General features: G+C 45.6%; 13 non-coding genes across 13 annotated transcripts; all 13 read left to right on the top strand.

Moving 5' to 3' along the window:
- Nucleotides 1-1,493: 1,493 nt before the first annotated feature.
- TRNAR-UCG (transfer RNA arginine (anticodon UCG)) lies at nucleotides 1,494-1,566 on the top strand. The gene has a single exon. It is a non-coding gene; the product is annotated as a tRNA-Arg (tRNA).
- Nucleotides 1,567-2,946: 1,380 nt separating this feature from the next.
- Nucleotides 2,947-3,019, top strand: TRNAR-UCG (transfer RNA arginine (anticodon UCG)). Its single transcript has one exon. It is a non-coding gene; the product is annotated as a tRNA-Arg (tRNA).
- A 1,507-nt stretch (nucleotides 3,020-4,526) lies between these two features.
- On the top strand, nucleotides 4,527-4,599 carry TRNAR-UCG (transfer RNA arginine (anticodon UCG)). Its single transcript has one exon. It is a non-coding gene; the product is annotated as a tRNA-Arg (tRNA).
- Nucleotides 4,600-6,236: 1,637 nt separating this feature from the next.
- TRNAR-UCG (transfer RNA arginine (anticodon UCG)) lies at nucleotides 6,237-6,309 on the top strand. Its single transcript has one exon. It is a non-coding gene; the product is annotated as a tRNA-Arg (tRNA).
- A 1,686-nt stretch (nucleotides 6,310-7,995) lies between these two features.
- TRNAR-UCG (transfer RNA arginine (anticodon UCG)) lies at nucleotides 7,996-8,068 on the top strand. The gene has a single exon. It is a non-coding gene; the product is annotated as a tRNA-Arg (tRNA).
- Nucleotides 8,069-9,211: 1,143 nt separating this feature from the next.
- On the top strand, nucleotides 9,212-9,284 carry TRNAR-UCG (transfer RNA arginine (anticodon UCG)). The gene has a single exon. It is a non-coding gene; the product is annotated as a tRNA-Arg (tRNA).
- A 1,618-nt stretch (nucleotides 9,285-10,902) lies between these two features.
- Nucleotides 10,903-10,975, top strand: TRNAR-UCG (transfer RNA arginine (anticodon UCG)). The gene has a single exon. It is a non-coding gene; the product is annotated as a tRNA-Arg (tRNA).
- A 1,444-nt stretch (nucleotides 10,976-12,419) lies between these two features.
- Nucleotides 12,420-12,492, top strand: TRNAR-UCG (transfer RNA arginine (anticodon UCG)). The gene has a single exon. It is a non-coding gene; the product is annotated as a tRNA-Arg (tRNA).
- A 1,789-nt stretch (nucleotides 12,493-14,281) lies between these two features.
- On the top strand, nucleotides 14,282-14,354 carry TRNAR-UCG (transfer RNA arginine (anticodon UCG)). Its single transcript has one exon. It is a non-coding gene; the product is annotated as a tRNA-Arg (tRNA).
- Nucleotides 14,355-16,106: 1,752 nt separating this feature from the next.
- On the top strand, nucleotides 16,107-16,179 carry TRNAR-UCG (transfer RNA arginine (anticodon UCG)). The gene has a single exon. It is a non-coding gene; the product is annotated as a tRNA-Arg (tRNA).
- A 1,779-nt stretch (nucleotides 16,180-17,958) lies between these two features.
- Nucleotides 17,959-18,031, top strand: TRNAR-UCG (transfer RNA arginine (anticodon UCG)). Its single transcript has one exon. It is a non-coding gene; the product is annotated as a tRNA-Arg (tRNA).
- A 2,499-nt stretch (nucleotides 18,032-20,530) lies between these two features.
- On the top strand, nucleotides 20,531-20,603 carry TRNAR-UCG (transfer RNA arginine (anticodon UCG)). The gene has a single exon. It is a non-coding gene; the product is annotated as a tRNA-Arg (tRNA).
- Nucleotides 20,604-22,723: 2,120 nt separating this feature from the next.
- TRNAR-UCG (transfer RNA arginine (anticodon UCG)) lies at nucleotides 22,724-22,796 on the top strand. Its single transcript has one exon. It is a non-coding gene; the product is annotated as a tRNA-Arg (tRNA).
- The last annotated feature ends 285 nt before the right edge of the window (nucleotides 22,797-23,081 follow it).

The following is a 23,081-nucleotide window of genomic DNA, read 5'->3' as shown; positions in this document are numbered from 1 at the left end:
GGTAGAAGAGAATGTAGTCACTCGTAGTACAAATTTCAGGGAGAAAGCTGCCAGGCCTTAGTTATTCCCATGATCTGGCGGCGAGCAGACCTGGTGGTGATGGATGATAGGTTCCTTTAATTTGTTGAGCAGGGAGGCGACACTCGGTAGCAGCAGGGTCGGTAGGTTATTCGACTTCCGTGGAATTGCAAAATGTTTTAAGGGTTTAATTCTACCTGGCTTGCGTCGCCTTCTATTGTTAATCAATGCCTCGATTGCTTTCCCATGACTGTGCCTGCACTTACCTCTGGCATGATATATACTTAGCGATTTCACTTCTCGCAAACTCTGGTGTCGGTATAACGGGATATCCGTTCCCTTTCATCAGACGTCGGAGCCGAGTGCTTAAGGGTAGGTCGTTGTGGTGTCTACGTTACACGACCGCAGCCTTGACTCTGCGACCATAGGCACTGCGGGAAACTTTATCACCGAGTCACATTCATTGGGATTTGACAACCTTGCGTGAAGACAGGGGTCCAGTCAAGTGTAGAGAGTTCTAAGTAAGTGCTCTCTCTAAGGAGAGAGGAGACTGTGGAAACCTCACAACAGCTTGTTCTGAGTTGCCATGTGAGTATGGACAGCCACACTAGCTAGTTCTGAGTAGCCAGGAGGCTGTGGACACCTCACATTAGCTAGTTCTGAGTAGGCAGGAGGCTGTGGACACCTCACATTAGCTAGTTCTGAGTAGCCAGGAGGCTGTGGACACCTCACATTAGCTAGTTCTGAGTAACCAGGAGGCTGTGGACACCTCACATTAGCTAGTTCTGAGTAGCCAGGAGGCTGTAGACACATCACATTAGCTAGTCTCCGAGTTGCCAGGGGTACAATGAATTGCTTTCACCAGCGAGGTCCGAGTGGACAGGGGACTGCCGATGTCTCACACCAGTTGGTTTTGAGCGACGTTGAGAGCTGTAATAGCTTCAGTCTAGCAGGTTCTAAGTGAGCAGGGGCACTTGTAGACGCCTCAGACCAGCTGGTTCCGAGTGTTCAAAGGGACTGTGGACGCCACAGACAAGCGAATTCTCAGTGGCCGAGGAGGACTGTGGATGTCTTAGACAAGCTAGTTTTGAGTTACCAGGGGGATTATGAACGACTCAGGACAGCGACTTCTGAGTGACTGGGGCACTGTGGACGCCTCACAACAGCTAGTTCTGAGTGACTAGGGTACTTCAAACGCTCATGAACAGATGGTTCTGAGTGGCCTGGGGAACTGCGGACGGCTCAGATCAGTGGGTTCTGAGTGCAAAGGGGACTATGAGCCTCAGACCAGCTTATTCTGAATGGCCGGGAACTATGAACACCTTCGTCCACAGAGTTTTAGTATAACTGATGGCAGTGTCGGGGATGTACGTGGCCAAAGCCGACAACCAGAGGCACACCACCTGAGCCAGAGTTCTCCTGACAGGGAGCGCCAATACAGGCCCGAAGAGAAGAGTGAGCTTCGTCGCTTGTATGACCGTGTGGCCTAATGGATAAGGCGTCGGACTTCGGATCCGAAGATTGCAGGTTCGAATCCTGTCACGGTCGATTTCTTTGCCAACAGCTTCCATTTCCAACTATTGAGCTGTAACTGTTTAAGAGGTTTCCCTATAACATCAAACAATATATGATCACTGGTTTGTGTAATGATACCTTGCTGTTATTCTTGATACGAGGTGTCTAAATCTTTCACTCATTAAACAACTCTTGAGTTGGGCATTTCCAATGGCCTTGCTTGACAGATCAAGGCTTAAAGACGTGTGGCTGACGTTGAAGTCTGATAGTAAAGAATTTAAGAATACTAACATCATTTGTTACAGCCAAGCTCACAGTGTAAAACCCTGATTTGGTACCATTGGGTCTCCTAGACAGTGAGGTTGCCAGACGTATGACACGTTGTCTAATGATTAACCCATTTCCTTAACAGGACAGAAACTGTTGACAGCTGGAATGATATATTTTTAGAAAGGTATATCATTGTTGAGTGAGGAGGTTGTGCCGATAATACAGGAGTTATGAAAAGGAAAAATGGCTGGTGTGAGTGATTATACCACGGAACAATTCCATTCCGCCCTTCTTGCGTAGGAACAAGCATACGTGTGCCTAAAGGGCACGAATTTATTGCTATGTCACCAACACAGAGATGAATACAATCTGTGGAACTGGGGAAATAAAAGGGAAAGATAATGCAAAATGAAATAATTATATGTAGAGTGAGACCAAACAGGGTAGGAAAGAGAAAAGATGATAGTAAAATAGGAGCCTTACAAATGATTGAAAAGAAATGTAGAGTGAAACATCAATGAAGTGATTATGATGAGATGTTAAGGACGTCTAGATCCACAAGGCTATATGAGCCGAGGGACTGTGAACATCTCAGACCAGCGAGTTCTGAGTGGCTAGAGAGTTTAAGTGGGTAGGGAGAATGTGGACGACTCATAAAAGCTGCTTCTGAATGAGTAAAGGGACTGTGGACGCTTCACACAAGCGAGTTCTCAGCGGCCAGGGAAACCATGGACGTTTTGGACCGGCTAGTTCTGAGCGAGTAGGGGGATTGTGAACGAATCAGACCAGCGATTTCTGATTTTAGGCCAAGGGACTGTGGAGGCCTGACACAAGTTAGATGCGAGTGGCCACGGAACTTTAAACGCCTAAGAGCAGATGGCCTCGAGTGACCAAGGGAATTTTGGACGCCTGACCAGTGAGTTCCGAGTGCAAAGCGGACTATGAGCGCCTCAGACCAGCTAATTCTGATTGCATGAGGACTGTGGACGCCTTCGCCCAGAGAGTTTGTGTATCATTGAGGGTAGTATGGGGTATGTATGTGGCCAAGGCCGACAACCAGACACACACCACCTGAGCCAGAGCTCTCCTGACAGGGAGCGCCACCACAGATCTGTAGAAAAGAGTTAGTTTCGTCGCTTGTGTGACCGTGTGGCCTAATGGATAAGGCGTCGGACTTCGGATCCGAAGATTGCAGGTTCGAATCCTGTCACGGTCGATTTTCCTGCCAACAGCTTCCATTTCCAACTCTGAGCTGTTAAGTCTTAAGGGGTTTTCCTAACATTACAAACGATAAAATATCACTGGTTTGTGTGATTGTACCTTGCCGTTGTTACTGTGGCTAGCTGCTGAACCATTCCTCTCAGGTCACAGCTCTATCCATGTAAGACAGTCCTCATGACGTTATGGTCACAAATCAGAGCCTAAAGACGTGTGGCTGACGTTGAAGTCTGATAGTAAGGAATTCAAGAATACTAACATCATTTTCTACAGTGAGGTTCACAGTGCAAAAAATTTGATTTGGTGCGGGTGGGTTTCCCAGAAAAACATATTAACGTTTGAGAAATGAAGTTGCCAGATGTACGATGACTAATCCCTCATACACAATGTCCAATGATTAATCCATTTTCTTAGCAGGACAGAAACTGTTGGCAGCTGGGATGATATATATTTGGGAAGGTATGTCAGTGTTGAGTGAGGAGGTTGTGCCCATAATATAGGAGATATGAAAAAGAAAACTGGCCGGTGTGAGTGATTATACCACTGAACAATTCCATTCCGCCTTTCTCCCGTAGAAGCAAGCAGACATGGGCCAAAAGGGTATAAATTTGTCGCTAATGCCACCAACACAGAGATGAACACAATCTGGGGAACTGGAGGAAAAAAGAGAGAAAAGATAATGCAAAATGAAACAAGTATATGTAGTGACATCAAGCAGGGAAGGAGAAAGAAAAGATCATGGAAAAAAAAAGAAGTTTTACAAATGATTGAAAAGTAATGTAGTGTAAAACAGAAATGAAGTGATTAGGGATTAGGATGAGAGCTTGAGGACGTCTAGATCCACAAGGACATACGTGACGGATGATGTGTGGACGAGTAAGACCAGTGAGTTCTGAGTGGCCGACGGACTGTGGACATCTCAGATCAGTGAGTTCTGAGTGGAGTTCTAAGTGGGTAGAGGACATTTGGACGCCTGAGACCAGCTCGTTCTAAGCGATCAAGGGGGAACTGTGGACGTCTCACACAAGCAAGTTCTCAGCAGCCAGGAGGACTGTGGATGTTTTAGAAGGGCGAGTTCTGAGTGTGTTTTAGAAGGGCGAGTTTTGAGTGTGTTTTAGAAGGGCGAGTTCTGAGTGAGCAGGGGGATTGTGGACGATTCACAGCAGCGACTTCTGAGTGGCCAAGGGACTGTGGAATCCTCACACAAATTAGTTGTGAGTAGCCTAAGAGCCGATGGTTTTGAGTGGCCAAGGGAATTATGGACACCACTGACCAGCAGGTTCCAAGTGCAAAGGGGTCTATACGAGCGCCTCACACCAGCTATTTCTGATTGGACGAGGACTATAAACTCCTTCGTCCAGAGAGTTCTGGTATCACTGAAGGCAGTGTGGGGGGATATACGTGGCCAAAGCCAACAACCAGAGACACACCACCTGAGCCAGAGTTCTCCTGAAAGGGAGCGCCATTACAAATCCTTAGAGAAGACTGAGCCTCATCGTTTGTGTGACCGTGTGGCCTAATGGATAAGGCGTCGGACTTCGGATCCGAAGATTGCAGGTTCGAATCCTGTCACGGTCGATATTCTTGCCAACAGCTTCCATTTCCAACTCTAAGCTGTTACTTCTTAAGGGGTTTCCCTAACATTACAAACGACTTTGGATCACTGGTTTGTGTGATAATACCTTGCTGTTGTTACTGTTACGAGCTGCAGAAACCTTCAACTCATGTTACAGCTCTGGGTTGGAAATTGCTGATGACGTCAAGGTGACAGATCATTGTCTTAAGAAGTGTGTCTGACGATGAAGTTTGATAGTAAGGAATTTAATGAATCAGTGAATCCAAATTCTTTCCTAAACACTGAAGCACGAATAGGTGAAGTAAATCCTTAGCAGGAGGTCTCCTCATACGAAATACAGATATATTATTCGCAATAGGTTTCCTAAACAGTTAACTGTACACTGTATCAGTCAATTTCTTAACAAAATGATAATCTCAAGTGGCCTCCTTGAATGCTAACGTCACTCGTTACGGTGTGGCTCGCACTGCAAAAATCTGATTTGGTACCAGTGGGTCTCCTGGACAAACATATTCACATGGAGCAACAGTGTTGTCAGATGTACTATGAATAATTGCCAACACTGTGTCTAATGATTAATCCATTTCCTTAGCAGGACAGAAACTGTTGGCTGCCGAGATGATATATCATTGGAAAGATATGTCACTGTTGAGCGAGAAGGTTGTGCCCATAACATAGGATGTAGAAAATGGAAAAATGGCCGGTGTGATTGATTATAACACTGAACAAGTCCAATCCGCCCTTCTTTCATAGCAGGAAGCAGATGAAGGCCCATAGGGCACGAATTTGTTGGTATGTTATCAACACGGAGATGGATGGCCACAATCTGGGGAACTGGAAGGAAGGGGGAAATAAAAGATAATGCAAAATAAAATGAATAGAGTAGAGAGAGGTCAGGCAAAGGAGGAAAAAGAAAAGATGGCAAAAAAGATTTACAAATGACTGAAAACAAATGCAGGGTAAAACAAAAATGAAGTAATGAAGATGACAAGTCGAGGACGTCTTTAGCCGCAAGGCTATGTGAGACTGGATGATGTGTGGACGACTAAGACCAGTGAGGTTTGACTCTCCAGAGGACTGTGGCCATCTCAGACCAGCGAGTTGTGAGTGACCAGCGAGTTCTAAGCACTTATGGGGAATGTGGATGCCTCAGACCAGCTGGTTCTGCGTGATCAAGGGGACCATGGACGCCTCAGACAACAGAGTTCACAGTTGCCAGCAAGACTGTGGAAGTCTTACACCGGCGAGTTCTGAGTGACCAGATGGATTGTGAACGATTCAGACCAGCGACTTATGAGTGGCAGAGGGACTGTGATAGCCTCAAACCAGCTAGCTGTGAGTGGCCAGGGAACTTTAAAGACCCAAGAGCAAATGGGTTTGAGTGACCAGGGGAATACTGGACGTCTCAGACTAGTGGGTTCTGAGTGAAAAGGGTATTATGAACGCCTCAGATCAGCTAATTGGAATTGGCCGAGGAATATGGACACCTTCGTCCATAGAGTTCTGGCATCACTGGGGCAGTGTGGAGGATGTACGAGGGCAAAGCCGACGACCAGAGACACACCACCTGAGCCAAAGTTCTCCTGAAAGGGAGCGCCATTACAGATCTGTAGAGAAGAGTGAACCTCAACGCTCGCATGACCGTGTGGCCTAATGGATAAGGCGTCGGACTTCGGATCCGAAGATTGCAGGTTCGAATCCTGTCACGGTCGATTTTCTTGCTAACAGCCTCTCTTTCCAACTCTGAGCTGTTAATTCTTAGGGGGTTTCCCTAACATTACAAACGATATAGGATCACTGACTTGTGTAATTGTACCTTGCTCTTCTTACTGTTACGAGCTGCCTGAACATTTTCCCTCAAGTTCCACCTCTAGGCTGGACATTTCTGATGACGTCATAATGACATATATATATATATATATATATATATATATATATATATATATATATATATATATATATATATATATAGGGCCTGAAGAAGTGTGGCTGACGATGATGTCTGATAGAAAAGAATTTGATGAAAATCAGCGAGAGTCCTAATGAATTTTTACCTAAGTAGTGATGCACGAATCGGTGAAGTAAAATCTTTAGCAGCATGCTTCTTCATGCGATATACCAATGTATTATTCGCAATAGGTTTCCCACACAATTATTGAGAAAGTTTATCAGTCAATTTCTAAACAAAATGGTGTTGCCACAGTGGTCCCCTTGAACAATTTCATTACTTGTTATAGTGAGGCTCACACTGTGAAAACCCGATTTGGTACCAGTGGGTCTCCTGAACAAACATATTCACGTTGGAGCAATGATGTTGCTAGATGTATGATGACTAATCTCCATACATAATGTCTAATGATTAAGCCAATTCCTTAGCAGAACAGAAATCATAGGCTGCTGGGGTAATATATTTGTTGAAAGATTAGCCATTGTTGAGCGAGAAGGTTGTGCCGATAACATAGTAGTTTGAAATGGAAAAATGGCCGGTGTGAGTGATCATACCCTTGAACAAATCCATTCCGCCCTTCTTTCATAAAAGGAAGCAGATGAAGGCCCAAAGGGCACGAATTTGCTTGTATGCTACCAACACAGAGATGGACACAATCTGAGGGAAGGAGAAAAACGAGAGAAGATAATGCAAAATGAAATAAATTAAGTAAAGAGAGATCAAGTAAGGAATGAAAAAGAAAAGACGATAGCAAAAAAGTTTTACAAAGGGCTGAAAACAAATGTAGCGTGAGACATAGATGAAGTAATGAAGATGAGATGTTGATGACGTCTTTATCTACAAGGCTACATGAGACGGGATTACTTGTCGACAACTAAGACCATCGAGTTTTGCCTCCCCAGAGGACTGTGGCCATCTCAGACCAGCGAGTTCTAAGCACTTATGGAGAATGTGGATGCCTCAGACCAGCTGGTTCGGAGTGATCAAGGGGACCATGGACGTCTCAGACAAGCTAGTTCTCAGTGGCCGGCAAGACTGTGGAAGTCTTACACCGGCGAGTTCTGAGTGACCAGGTGCATTGTGAACGATTCAGACCAGCGACTTATGAGTGGCCGATGGACTGTGAAGGCCTCAAACCAGCTAGCTGTGAGTGGCCAGGGGACTTTGAAGGCCCAAGAGCAAATGCTTTTGAGTGACCAAGGGAATACTGGACGCCTCATATTAGTGGGTTCTGGGTTAAAAGGGGACTATGAACGCCTCAGATCAGCTAATTGGAATTGGCCGAGGAATATGGACACCTTCTTCCATAGAGTTCTGATATCACTGGGGCAGTGTGGAGGATGTACGAGGGCAAAGCTGACAACCAGAGGCACACCATCCGAGCCAGAGTTCTCCTGAAAAGGAGCGCCAATACAGGTCTTTAAGAAAAAATGGGCGTCATTTCTTGTACGACCGTGTGGCCTAAAGGATAGGGCGTCGGACTTCGGATCCGAAGATTGCAGGTTCGAATCCTGTCACGGTCGATTTTCTTGCCAACATCTTCCATATCCAACTCTGAGCTGTTACTGCTTAATAGGTTTCCACAACATTACAAACGATATAACATCACTGGTTTGTGTGATTATACCTTGCTGTTGTTACTGTTACGAGCTGCCTGAACCTCTTCCCTCGTCTTACAACTCTCACTTGAAAATTTTTGAAGCACGAATCAGTGAAGCAACATCTTTAACAGTAGGTCTTCTCATAAGGTATACCGATGTATTATCCGCAATAGGGGTTCCCAGACGGTTAATCATAAACTGTATCACTCAATAGCTTTACAAGATGGTTTTGCGATAGCGGTCTCCTTGGCTACCATCATTTGTTACAGTGGGGCTCACAGTGTAAAACCCTGATTTAGCGCCAGTGGGTCTCTTCAGCAAACATATTTCCGTTGGAGTAATGAAGTTGCCAGACATACGATGAATGGTCTCTCTCCCCCGACCCCCATCCCACCCATACACAGTATCTAATGACTAAGCCATTTCCTTAGCAGGACAGAAACTGTTAGCTGCTGGGATGATATATTTTTCGAAAGATATGTCACTGTTTATCAGGAAGGTTGTGCTGATAACATAGCAGGCATAAAGAGGAAATATGGACGACGTCAGTGACTGTACCACTGAACAATTGCGTTCCGCCCCTCTCCCGAAGAAGCAAGCAGACGAGGGCCTAAATGGCACACATTTGTTGGTATATCATAGATGAAAAATGTTTGAGCTTACAAAATACATCTAACCAATAGTTTCCGTAAGGGTACTATGGCTGTCTTAGACCAGGAGGATTGTGGACGACTCAGACCAGCGGCTTTTGAGTGACCAGGGGACCGTGGAAGCCTCACTCCCGCTAACAGTGAGTGGCCAGAGGACTTTAAACGCCCAAGAGTAAATGGTTTTGAGTGGCCAGGGTGGACGCCTCAGACCAGCTGGTTCCGAGTGCGAGGGGGACTATGAGCGCCTCAGATCAGGAAATTCTGATTGGCCGAGGACTATGGATACCTTCGTCCAGAGAGTTCTGGTACTATAGAGGGCAGTGTGGGGTATGTACGTGGCCAAGGCCGACAACCAGAGGCACACCAAGTGCCCCATTACAGGTCTTCACAGAAGAATGAGCTTAATCGCATATGTGACCGTGTGGCCTAATGGATAAGGCGTCGGACTTCGGATCCGAAGATTGCAGGTTCGAATCCTGTCACGGTCGATCTTCTTGCCTACAGTTTCCATTTCCAATTATTGAGCAATTACTGCATAAGTGCTTTCCCTGACATTACAAATGATCTAGGATCACTGGTTTGAGCTGAACTTCCCTAATGACGTTGAAGTTATGGCGACATATCAGGGCCTAAATACGTGGCTGTCGCTGGAGTCTGACAGTAAAGAATTCTATTAATCAGTGAGGGTTATAATTTTTTCCCAAGTACTGAAGCATGAATCAGTGAAGTAAAGTCTTTAGCAGCAAGTATCCTCATACGACATACCGATGTATTATTCGCAATAGGTTTCTCAGACAGTTGATGATAAACTATATCAGTCAGTTTCTTAACAAGATGGTGTTGCGACAGCGGTCTCCTTAAATACTACCATTATTTCTTACAGTTTGGCTCACAGTGTAAAAACTCGATTTGGTACCAGTGGGTCGCCTGAACAAACATATTCATGTTGGAGCGATGAAATTACCAGACGCACGATGACTAATTCCCATACACAGTTAGACGATTAACCCATTTCCTTGACAAGACAGAGATGTTGGCTGCTATGATAATATATTTTGTGGGAGATTTATCACTGTTGAGCGAAAAAGTTGGGCCGATGATACAGGAGGTATGAAAAGAAAATATGGCCGATGCGAGTGATTATACCACTGAACAAGTCCATTCCGCCCTTCTTCCGTAAAAGTAAGCAGAAGAGGGCCCATAGGGCACGACTCTGATAGCATATCGTAAAGGCAGAATTTTGAAACTTTACGCAGTATATCTACCGATAGTTTCCGTAAATCACACGAAGACGGATACAATCTGGAGAACTGGAGGAAAATGAAAAAAAAGATAATGCAAAATTAAGCAAGGTGATGTAGAGAGAGAGAGAGAGAGAGAGAGAGAGAGAGAGAGAGAGAGAGAGAGAGAGAGAGAGAGAGAGAGAGAGAGAGAGAGAAATCAAGGAAGGAAGGAGAAAGAGAACACGATGGTAAGAAAAGTGTTTTGCAAAAGAAATCAAAATAATTATGATCAGGCGTTGTGGACGTTCTTATCCGCAAGGCTGAGACGGGATGATGTGTGGACAGCTAAGATCTGCGAGTTTTGATTGGCCGAAGGACTGCGGACACCTCAGACCAGTGAGCTGAGAGTGGCCAGAGAGTTCTAAGTGGGTAGGGAAAATGTAAATGGCTGACAACAGCTTGTTCTGAATGATCAAGGGGACTGTGGACATCTCAGACAAGCGAGCTCCCAGAGACTGGAGATACATTGGATGTTTCAAACCAGCGAGTTTTGAGTGGCCAAGGGACTGTAGCGCCTCACACCAGCTAGAAATGAATAATCAGGCGACTTTAAATGTCTAAGAGCATATGGTTTTATGAGGCCAGGAGAACTGTGAATGCCTCACACCAGTAAGCTAGTGCACAGGGGACTATGAGCGCCTCAACCAGCTAATTCCGACTGGCCAGGGACTATGGACGCCTTCGTGTAGAGAGGTCTGTGAGCAGTGTGGGTGATGTATGTGGCCAAAGCCGACAGCCAGAGTCACACCACCTGAGCCAGAGCTCTATCGACAGGGAACGCCACTGCAAGTCGTTATAAAAGAGTGAGCCTCATCGCCTCTGTGACCGTGTGGCCTAAAGGATAAGGCGTCGGACTTCGGATCCGAAGATTGCAGGTTCGAATCCTGTCACGGTCGATTTTCCTGCCAGCAGCTTCCAACCACTTGGCTGTTTCTGCTTAAAGGTTTTCATCAACATTACAAACAGTAAAGGATCGCTGGTTTGTGTGACTACAACTTGCTGTTGTTACTGTTACAATTGCCTGATCCTGTTCCCTCATTTTACAACTCTGAGTTGAACATTCCTAATGACGTCATCGTGAGTGATCAGGGCCTGAAGATTTGTAACTGACGCTGACGTCTGATAGTAAGGAAATTTATGCATCAGAGTCCTCATTTTTTTCCCAAGCATTGAAGTACGAATCAGTAAAGCAAAATCTTTAGCAGAAGGTTCTTCATTAGACAAACACCGTGTGGCCTAAAGGGGCCTATGAAGGCAGTAGGTTCTGCCTTCTCAGACAGTCAATGATAAACCATGTCAGTCAATTTCCTAACAAAATGTAGTTAACACAATGGTCTCCTAGGATGCTACCATCATTTGTTACAGCAAGGATCACATAGTAAATAAAACGATTTCCTGTCAGTTCACGCTGGAGCAATAATATTGCCAGAGTCTAATGATTAATCCATTTCCTTAGCAGGACAGAAACTTTTGACCGCTGGGATGATATATTTTTGGAAAGTTTTATCATTGTTGACCGAAGAGGTTGTACCGAAAATATAGGTGTGAAAAGAAAAATGGCCAGAGTGAGTGATCATACCACTGAACAATTCCATTCCGCCCTTCGCTCGTAGAAACTAGCAGCCAAGGGCCGAGAAGGCACGAATTTGTTGGTATAACAGATTTTAAACTTGATAAATATATTCAAACGATCGTTTTCATAAATCACTCGGAGATGGATACAATATGAGGAACTGGGGAAAAGTAAAAGAGAAAGATATAATGTAAAATGAGGTAAAAAGATGTAAAGAGAGAGAGAGAGAGAGAGAGAGAGAGAGAGAGAGAGAGAGAGAGAGAGAGAGAGAAATCAAGTAGAGGGAGAAAGAGGACGATGGTAAGAAAAGAGTTTTATATGCGACTGAAAGAAATGTGGAGTAAAAACGAAATGAAGTAATTATAACCAAATTTTGAGGACGTCTCTATCCGCAAAGCTTCATATATGGGGCGGGACGACGTGTAGACAACTGAGACCAATGAGTTCTGAGTGGCCGAAGGACTGTGAAGGCCTCACACCAGCTAGATGCGACTGGCCTGGGGACTTTAAACGCCTATGAACAGATGGTTTTGAGTGCCAGGGGTAGTAACCTCTTAGTGCAAAGGGGAATATGAACACCTCAGACCAGCTAATTCTGAATGGCAGGGGACGATGATCGCCTTTGTCCAGTGTTTTGGTACTATAGAGGGCAGTGTGGTGGATGTATGTAGCCAGAACCGACAGAGGCACACCACCTGAGCCGCAGCTCTCCTGACAAGAAGCGCCATTGCAAGTTTTCAGAGAAGGGTGAGCCTCGTCGTTTGTGTGACCGTGTGGCCTAATGGATAAGGCGTCGGACTTCGGATCCGAAGATTGCAGGTTCGAATCCTGTCACGGTCGATTTTCGTGCCAACAGCTTCCACTTCCAACTACTGAGCAATTACTGCCTAAGGCGTTTTCCTGGCATTACAAACGATATTGGATCACTGTTTGTGTGATTATAACCTTGCTGTTGTTACTGTTACGAGCTGCCTGATCCTGTTCTCTCATGCTACAACTCTAAGCTGAACATTCCAAATGACGTTACGGTGACAGATCGGGGCCTAAAGACGTGGGGCTGATGCTGAAGTCTGAGAGTACTGTATCCTACTTTTTTCCCGAGTGTTAAAGCACGAATCAGTGAAGTAAAATCTTTAGAAGTAGGTATCCTCACGAAACATATCGATGTATTATCTGCATTAGGCTTCTCAAACAGTTAACGAACTATATCAGTCAGTGTCCTAACAAAACTGAGTTGTTCTATTGGTGTCCTTGAACACTACCATCATTCGTTAAAGCGAGGCTAACAGTTCAAAAACCCGATTTGGTGTCAGTGGGGTCTCCTGAACAAACATATTCATGTTGGAGCGATGAAATTACCAGACGCACGATGACTAATCCCCACACACAGAGTCGAATGATTAATCCATTTCTTTAACAAGACAGAAACTGTTGGCAGCTGTGATGATATATCTTGGGAGGGATTCGTCACTGCTGAGAGAAAAAGTTGTGTCGATGATATAGGATGTAAGAAAAAGAAAAAGTGGCCGGTGTGAGTGATTATACCACTGAACAATTCCATTCCGCCCTTCACCCGCAGAAGCAAACAGACAAGGGCCCAAAGGGCAGGAATTTGATAGCATATCATAAAAGTAGAATTTTTAAACTTAGAAAATATATAAGAACATAAGAAGTGAGGACAATGTAAGAGGCCTATTGGCACATACTAGGCAGATCCAGAGTCTGTCCACCCTATAATCAACCGCCTGACCCAATAAGACATCCAACCTTCGTTTAAGCTACAACCATCCTTCGTTTAACGCTAACCGATAGTTTCCGTAAATCACACGAAGATGGATATAATCTGGGGAACTCGGGAAAAGTAAAAAGATAATGCAAAATGAAGCAAGATGATGTAGAAAAAGATCAAGTAAGGGAGGAAAAAGAGAACACGATGATAAGAAAGGAGTTTTACAAAAGATTTAAAAAAAATATGTAAAAAAGAATTGAAATGATTATGACCAGACGTTAAAGACGTCCTTATCCGCAAGGCTAGATGAGACCGATGTGTGGACACTAAGAACCGTGGATATGAAGCGGCTGAAAGACTGTGGACACTTCAGACCAGTGAACTGTGAGTGGGTAGGGGAAATATGGACACTTCAAACCAGCTGGTTCTCAGTGATGAAGGGGACTATGAACATCTCAGACAAGCAAGTTCTCAATGGCCGGGGGTACCATGGATGTCACACAGACGAATTTGAGTGACCATAGGGACTGTAAACAACTCGGCCCACCAACGTCTGAGTGGTCGGGGAACTGCAGACGCCTCACACCAGCTAGTGATGAGTAATCAGGGGACAATAAACACCGAAGAGCAAATGATTCTGAGTGGCAAGGGGAACTGTGAACGCCTCACGCAAGTAAGCTCCTAGTGCAAAGGGGAGAAGAGCGCCTTAGATCAGCTAATTGTGAATGGCAGGGGACTATGGACGCCTTCGTTCAGAGTTCTGGTTCTATGGAGGGCAGTGTGGGGGATACAAGTGGTCAAAGCCGACAACCAGAGGCACACCACCTGAGCCAGAGCTCTCCTGACACGGAGCGAAATTGCAGGTCTTCGGAGAAGAGCAGTGACCCTTGTTGTTTGTGTGACCGTGTGGCCTAATGGATAAGGCGTCGGACTTCGGATCCGAAGATTGCAGGTTCGAATCCTGTCACGGTCGATTTTCCTGCCAGCAACTTCCAACCACTAGGCTGTTCCTGCTTAAAGGGTTTAATCAACATAGCAAACGGTAAAGGATCGCTGGTTTGTGTGATTATACCTTGCTGTTGTTACTGTTACAATTGCCTGATCCTGTTCCCTTATGTTACAACTCTGAGTTGAATATTCCTAATGACGTTATCGTGAGACATCAGGGGCTGAAGATGTGAAGGTGAAGTCTGATGGCAAGGAAGTTTACGAATCAGTGAGAGTCCTAATCTTTTCCTCAGTCCTGAAATAAGAATTACCGAAGTAAAATCTTTAGCAGTAGGTTTCCTCATACGACATACCAATGTATTATCTGCATTAGGTTTCCCAGATAGTTAATGATAAACCATATCAGTCAATTTCCTAACATAATGGAGTTGCGACAGTGGTCTCTTTGAATACTACTACCATCGTTAGTTACAGTGGGACTCACAGTTTAAAACCCCGATTTGCTGCCAGTGGGTTCTCGTACATAAACATATTCACGTTGGAGCAATGAAATTGCCAGACGCACGATGATTAATCCCCCATACACAGTGTCTAATGGCTGATCCATTTCCTTAGCAGGACAGAAACTTTGGGCTACTGAGATGACATATTTTGGAAAGATATGTCATTGTTGACTGAGGAAGTTGTACCGAAAATATAGGAGGTATGGAAAAAAAAAAAAAAGGCCGGTGTGTGTGATTATGCCACTGAACAATTCCATTCCGCCCTTCTCTCGTAGAAACAAGCAGCCGAGGGCCAAAATTTGCTGGTGTATCATAAAAAGAAATTTTCTAAACTTATGAAATATATTTACCTGATAGTTTCCATAGATAACAAGGAGATGGATGCAGTATGAGGAACTGGGAAAAGTAAGAGATAAAGAATACAAAATAAAGTAAAAAGATGTGGAGAGAGAGAGAGAGAGAGAGAGAGAGAGAGAGAGAGAGAGAGAGAGAGAGAGAGAGAGAGAGAGAGAGAGAGAGATCAAATAAAGAGGGAGAAATAGAAGACGACGGTAAGAAAGAAGTTTTACAAACATTTGAAAAGAACTGTGAAGTAAAACAGAAATGAAGCAATTATGGCGAGATGTTAAGGACGTCTTTATCCGCAAGGCTCCATGAGACGGGACGATGTGTGGGCGAGTGAGACCAGCGAGTTCTGAGTGCCCGAGGGAATGTAAATGCCTAAAGACCAGCCAGCTGTGAGTGGCCAGAGATTTTGAACTGGGTAGGAGGAATGTCGATGCCTGAGACCAGCTGCTTCTGAGCGACCAAAGGTGACAGTGGACGTCTCAGACAAGCAAGTTCTCAGTGGCCGCGGGTACTATAAATGTCTTAGACCAGCCAGTTTTGAGTGATCAGAGGGATAGTGGATGACACAGACCAGCGACTTCTGAGTGGCCGAGGGACTGTGGACGCCTCACACCAGCTAGATGCGACTGGCCTGGGAACTTTCAACGCGTAAAAGCAGATGGCTTTGAGTGGCCAGGGGAAATGTGAACGCCTCACACCAGTAAGTTCTGAGTACAAAGAGGACTATGAGCGCCTAAACCAGCTAATTCTGAATGGCCAGGGACTATGGACGCCTTCTTCCTGAGAGTTATGGTACTACGGAGGGCAGTGTGGGGTATGTATGTAGCCAAAACCGACAATCAGAGGCACACCACCTGAGCCACAGCTCTACTGACAGGAAGCGCCATTTCAACTTTTCAGAGAAGGGTGAGCCTGGTCGTTTGTGTGACCGTGTGGCCTAATGGATAAGGCGTCGGACTTCGGATCCGAAGATTGCAGGTTCGAATCCTGTCACGGTCGATTTTCTTGCCAACAGCTTCCACTTCCAACTACTAAGCAATCACTGCCTAAGGGGTTTTCCTGACATTACAAACGATATTGGATCACTGTTTGTGTGATTATACTTGCTGTTGTTACTGTTACGAGCTGCCTGATCCTGTTCTCTCATGTTACAACTCTAAGCTGAACATTCCAAATAACGTTATAGTGACAGATCATGGCCTGAAGACGTGAGGCTGATGCTGAAGTCTGATAGTAAAGTGTTCAAATTTTTTCCTGAGTGTTAAAGCACAAATCAGTGAAGTTAAATATTTAGCAGTAGGTATCCTCATGAAACATACCGATGTATTGTCTGCATTAAGCTTCCCAAACAGTTAACGATAAACTATATCAGTCAGTGTCCTAACAAATGGAGCTGTTACAGTGGTATCCTTGAATATTACCATCATTTGTTACAGTGAGGCACACAGATCAAAAACCCGATTTGGTACCAGTGGGGTTTCCTGAACAAACATATTCACGTTGGAACGATGAAATTTCCAGGTGCACAATGACTAATCCCCACACACACAACCTAATAATTAATCCATTTCCTTATAAGACAGAAACTGTTGGTTGCTGTGATATCTTGGGAGGAATTTGTTATTGGTGAGCAAGAAAGTTGTGCCGATGATTTAGGAGGTATGAAAAGGTAAAATGGCCGGTGTGAGTGATTATACCACTGACAATAACATTTCACCCTTCTCCTGTAGAAGCAAACAGACGAGAGCTCAAAGAGCAAGAATTTGACTGCTTATCATAAAGGTAGAATTTTTAAACTTACAAAGTATATAAATACATAAGAAGTGAGGACACTGTAAGAGGCCTATTGGTCCATGCAAGGCAGATCCAGAGTCTGTCCACCCTACAATCAACCGCCTGAACCCATAAGACATCTAACCTTCGTTTAAAGCTAAAACCATCCTTCGTTTAAAGCTAACCGATAGTTTCCGTAAATCACACGAAGATGGATACAATCTGAGTAGCTGGGGAAAAATAAAAGATAATGCAAAATAAAGATGATGTAGAAAGAGACCAAGTAAGGAAGGAGAAAGAGAGCACAATGGTAAGAAAGAAGTTTTACGAAAGATTTTAAAGAAATGTGAAAAAAGAACTGAAATAATTATGACCAGATGTTGAGGACGTCTTTATCCACAAGGCTATTTGAGACGGGACGATGAGTGAACGACTAAGACCCGTGAGTTTGGAGTGGCCGAAGGACTGTGGACATCTCAGACCAGTGAGCTGTGAGTGGCCAGAGAGTTCTAAGTGGGTAGAGAAAATGTGGATGTCTGAGAACAGCTGGTTCTAAGTGATTAAGGGGATTATGAACGTCTCTGACAAGCAAGTTCTCAGTAGCCGAGGGTACTGTGGATGTCTTTGATAAGCGAGTTTTGAGAGACCAAGGGGATAGTGGACGACTCACAGCACAGACTTCTGAGTGGCCGAGGGACTGCAGACGCCTCACACCAGCTTGTAATGAGTTATCAGGAGACTTTAAACGCCTAAGAGCAGATCGTTTCGGGTGACCAGGTGAACTGCGAACGCCTCACACCAGTGAGCTCTTAGAGCAAAGTGGACTATGACTGCCTCAGATCAGCTAGTTCTGAATGGCCAGGGACTATGGTACTATGGAGGGCAGTGTGGGGGGATGTACGTGGTCAAAGCCGACAACCAGAGACACACCATCTGGGCCAGAGCTCTCCTGACAGGGAGCGCCATTACAGGTCTTTAAAAAATAATGAGTTTCATCGCTTGTGTGACCGTGTGGCCTAAAGGATAAGGCGTCGGACTTCGGATCCGAAGATTGCAGGTTCGAATCCTGTCACGGTCGATTTTTCTGCCAAGAGCTTCCATTTCCAACTATTGGACTCTTACTGCCTAGGGGTTTCCCCTAACATTATAAACAATAAAGGATCACTGGTTTGTGTAATTATACCTTGCTGTTGTTTCTGTTACGAAGTGCCTGATCCTGTACTCTCATGTTACAGCTCTGAGCTGAACCTTCCTTATGTCTTATAGTGATAAATCAGGGCCTAAAGGCGTGTGGCTGATGCTGAAGTCCGATAGTAAAGAAATGAATGAATCAGTGAGAGTCCTAATTCTTATCTAAGTACTGAAGCACGAATTAGTGAAGTAGAATCTCTATGTTACCTCATTAGGCATACCTATGTATTATTCGCAATATGTATCCCAGACAGTTAGTGATACACTGTATCAGTCAATTTCTTAACAAAATGGTGTTGCTACAGTGGTCTCCTTGAATGTTAACATTATTTGTTACAGTGTGGCTCACAGTGTGAAAACCCGACTTGGTGCCAGTGGGGTCTCCTGAACAAATATATTCACGTTGGAGCAATGAAGTTGCCGCACGCATTATGACTAATCCACCCCATACACAGTGTCTAATGATTAATCCATTTTCCTTCGCCCAAAGGCACGAATCTTGGTATATAATGAATGGAAAATCTGACACCTCATGAAATATATCTAACTGACAGTTTCCGTAAGTCACGCGGAGATGGATACGCTCTAGAGAACTGGGAAAAATAAGAGAGAATAGATAATGCAAAATGAAGTAAGAATATGTAGAGAGAGAGATCAATCAAGGAAGAAAGAAGAGAAGATGCTAAGAAAGAAGTTTTACAAACGATCGGAAAGAAATGTAGTGCAAAACAGAGAGGAAGTATTTATGATGAGATACTGAGGACGTCTGGATCTACAAGGCTAATCGAGACAGAATGGTGTGTGGACGCCTCAGACCAACGAGTTGTGTGTGGCCAAATGACTGTGAACGCCTCAGACCAGGGAGTTCTGGGTAGCCAGAGGGACTGTTAATCTTTCAGTCCATCGATTTCTGAGTGGTTAAGGGGACTGTGAATAACCTGGGCCACCAAGTTTTGAGCAGCCTCAGACCAGCGAATTCTTAAGGTTTGCGTACTACAGACACTGCAGACAGGGAGTTTTGAGTGGCCAGGGGACTATGAACGCTTGCAACTAGCGAGATCCCAAGTGCTCGGCGACCGTAGACAGACGACTCAAACTAGCGAGCTGTGAGTGACCAGAAACTCTGAACTCCTCAGAACGGCGTGTTCTCAGTGGGTAATGAACTTGAAATTCAACAGATCAGTTCTGGGTGGTCAGGGAACTGAACCCTTCCGTAAAATGGGTTATGAGTAGTCATGGGGACTGTAGACAATTCAGACTGGCTACTTCTGGCTGTCGAAGTGGAGTGTGAACTCCATAGACCATTGGATTCTGAGTGAAGAGGGGACTATAAATGTCACTGGCCACTTAGGTCTGAAGGCCAGAGAGAGAATGTTGACAACTCAGACCAGCAAGTTCTGAGTGACCATGGGAACTAAAGATGATTCAGACAGTGATTTTAGAATGGCCTGGCGGCTGTAGACTCCTCAAACCAGCGAGTTCTGAGCGGTCGTGTGACTACAGACGACTCAAGCAAGCGAGTTCTGAGCGGCCGTGTGACTATAGACGACTCAAGCAAGCGAGTTCTCAGCGGCCAAGGACCGTGGATTATGCAAACCGACCGAGTTCTGAGTAGGCATGGTGACTGTGGAGGCCTGGAATATATTCCTGTAATTGCCAAGATCCAACGAGTTCTGAGTGGCCAGGGGATTCTCAACTTTTCAGACTAGATTGATCTGAGGGGCCAATGGCCTTCAAACACCTCATATCAGCTAGTCTCGAGAGTGGGGGGGGGGGGGGGGGGGACGGATGCTTCACACCTCCGACTAGCTGGGAACCTTAAATGCTTTAGACAAACTAGTTTTGAGTGATTATGTGGACAATGGATGCCTCAGACCAGGTAGTTCTTAGTAGCCGGGATACTGAAGATGTCTCAGACCAGCTACTTCTGAGTGGCTTGGGAAATGTAGACGCCTAATACCAACAAGTTATAGGTAGCCGTGAGTGGGACTGTGCACACCTCAGGCCAGCTAGTTCCGAGACGGCGAGAGTTGTAGGGGTCCTCAGACGAGGTAGTTCTATGATCTCTGGGATCATGGACGCTCCAAACAGCTAGATCCGAGCTGCCAGAGACTGAAGAAACTTCAAAGCAACGAGTTCTAAGTGGGCGAGAGGTTGTGGATGCCACAAACCAGCGAGTTATATGTGGTCTAGACTGTAGACGCTTCAGATCAACTAGCTCTGAGTGACTGGATTCATCAGTCCAGCGAGTTCTGGTTTTAGTGATGGCTGTGTGTGTGGCAGTAGCCAGGAGATGACAACCGAAGGCACACCACCTGAGCCACAGCTCTCCTGACAGGAGAGCCTTCACAGGTCTCTAGGGGAGAGTGAGCTTAGGTGCTTGTATGACCGTGTGGCCTAATGGATAAGGCGTCGGACTTCGGATCCGAAGATTGCAGGTTCGAATCCTGTCACGGTCGATTTTCTTGCCAACAGCCTCCAACTACTGAGCTGTTACCGTGCAAGAGGTTTCCCTGACATTTACTAACGGTATAGGATCACTGGCGTGTGACTTTACCTTGCTTTTGTTACTGTAACGGGCTGCCTGAACCAGTTTACCGAGTTGGATATTCCTAATAAAGTTACGCTGACAGCTCAAGTGTTTAAGGACGTGTAGCTTACGCTGAAGCCCAAGAGTAAAGAAATTAATGGATAGGCGAGTCGTTTATTGTTTACTGTTAATGTAGCCTTAAAGTGATGTTAAGCAGTGGGTTTTCTCAGTAGACATACCGTAATACATATCCCAGACAGCAAACAAAACTGTGTTGCGACAGTGGCTTCCTTGAAGTGTGTGATCATTTGTTACGGTGGGGCACGCACTGTGATAACCCTATTTGGTACCAGTGGGTCTGCTGAACATATCTATGTCAGTAGAATGGGACTTCCTCAAAAGTGAATCTACATTATAAAAGAGAGATAACTAAACTTATGAAATGTATCTAAAGGATGGATTCCGTAAATCACAAGGGATTCCATACCCTCTGCTGGGGAGGTGGGGTGGGGATACAGGGCTTAAAGGGATACTGTAAGAAAAAGATGAGCTGGCTGTAGAACGGGAAAAAGTAAGAATGGAGAAAAAAAAGACAGTGGTAGAAGAAAAATTAGAAATGATGGACCATGAATGTCACGTAGAGAAATGTTTTGTGGACGTCTCAAACCAACGAGTTGCGAGTGACCAGAGGAACTAAGTGAGCCTCAAGTAAGAGTTTTGAGTGACCATGAGGACTGTTTGACACTCAGACCAACGAGTTCTGTGTGCCCAGAGATACTATCGGACACTCAGACTAGCGAGTTCTGTGTGACCAGGGATAGTGTTCGACACTCAGACCAGCGAGTTCTAAATGGCCTGATGGACCGTGGACGCCTTCAAACCAGTGAGTTCTGAGTTGCCAGGGGGTCTGTTTGCATACCTCAGACCAGCGTATCCCGAGTGACAATGGGAACTGTTGGACACCTCACGCCAGCGAGTCAAGAGTGGCCAGGGGGACTGTGGATGATTCAGACCAGCGTCTTCTGAGTGGCGGGGGACTAGGGACACCTTGGACCAGTGAGTTTTGAATGACTGGAGGGATGCAGGAGCCTCACACCTACTCATTCTGAATGGCTGAGGACAGTACAAGCCTCAAACCAGTAACTTTGGAGCAGTCAGTGAGACTTTAGACCCCTCAGACCATCCGCTTCTGAGTGGCTAGAGGGACTTTTTACGCCCCAAACTATCGGGTTCTGAGTGGTGAGAGAAACTATGGAGCCTCAGTCCAGTTAGTTCTGAGTGGTCAGAGGGACTTTGGACGTCTCACGCCATCTGGTTCCGAGTATCCAGAAAGGCTGTTCATGCCTCAGATCAGCGAGTTTTGAGGAGCTGGGAGGTTATGGGCGCCCCAGAACAACCGATTCTGAGTGACCAGGTGGCCTTTGGATGCCTCAGACCAGCGAGTTCTGAATGGCCAAAGATACTGTCGGCGCCTTGGACCAGCAAGTTTTGAGTAGCCAAGGATAGCGTGGAAGACTCAGACCAGGGAATCCTGAGTGGCTAAGAGGACTGAGGACGACTTAGATCAGGGAGTTCTGTGTGGCCAGAGATACTGAAGACGCTTCAGACAAGCGAATTCTGATTGGCCACGTGGATAAGGAACTTTTTACGCCTCAGAGAAGCAAGGTCTGAGTGGGCAAGTGGATAAGAGACTTTTCACGCCTCAGGCCAGGAGAACTCAGGACCCCTTAGACCCAGGAGTTCTGATTGGCAGAGCAGCAAGTGGTTGGGGAATGTTAGCGCCTCAGACCTGCCATTACTTAGTGACTGGGGAAGGTGGATGCCTCAGACAGTGAATTCTGAGTGGCCAGGGAAGCTGTGGACGCCTCAAACCAGCAAGTTCTGAGTGGCCGGGGGCTTGTGGGCGCCTCAGTCCAGCGAGTCAAGGTATTACTGAGGGCAGTGTGGGGGGATGTACCTGGCCAAAGCCGACAACCAGAGGCACACCACCTGAGCCAGAGCTCTCCCGACAGGGGCGCCTGGTCGTATAGGACAATGAAATTCCTTTGTGACCGTGTGGCCTAACGGATAAGGCGTCGGACTTCGGATCCGAAGATTGCAGGTTCGAATCCTGTCACGGTCGATTTTCCTGCCAACATCATCCATGTCCAGCTAAGGGGCTACTACCCCTTCGGGGTTCCCCGTGACATTACTAACGCTGTAGAATCACTGGGTTGCGTGACTATGCCTTACTCATGTATCGAGCTGCCTGATGAACCAGTTTACTGATGTTACAGCCCTGAGTTGGACATTCCCCATGACGTTATGGCGACAGTGTAGGGGTCTGAGGACGTGTAACTTGACACAGAAGTCCGAGGGTAAATGTGTTTATGCACCAGATGTCCTAACTTGTTTATCAGCCCTGAAA

Source organism: Panulirus ornatus, chromosome 1 (genome assembly GCF_036320965.1).
Source record: "Panulirus ornatus isolate Po-2019 chromosome 1, ASM3632096v1, whole genome shotgun sequence".
In the NCBI taxonomy this organism is placed as follows: domain Eukaryota; kingdom Metazoa; phylum Arthropoda; class Malacostraca; order Decapoda; family Palinuridae; genus Panulirus; species Panulirus ornatus.
The sequence above is the reverse complement of the archived record's forward strand: the minus strand, read 5'-3'. Positions and strand labels throughout refer to the sequence as shown.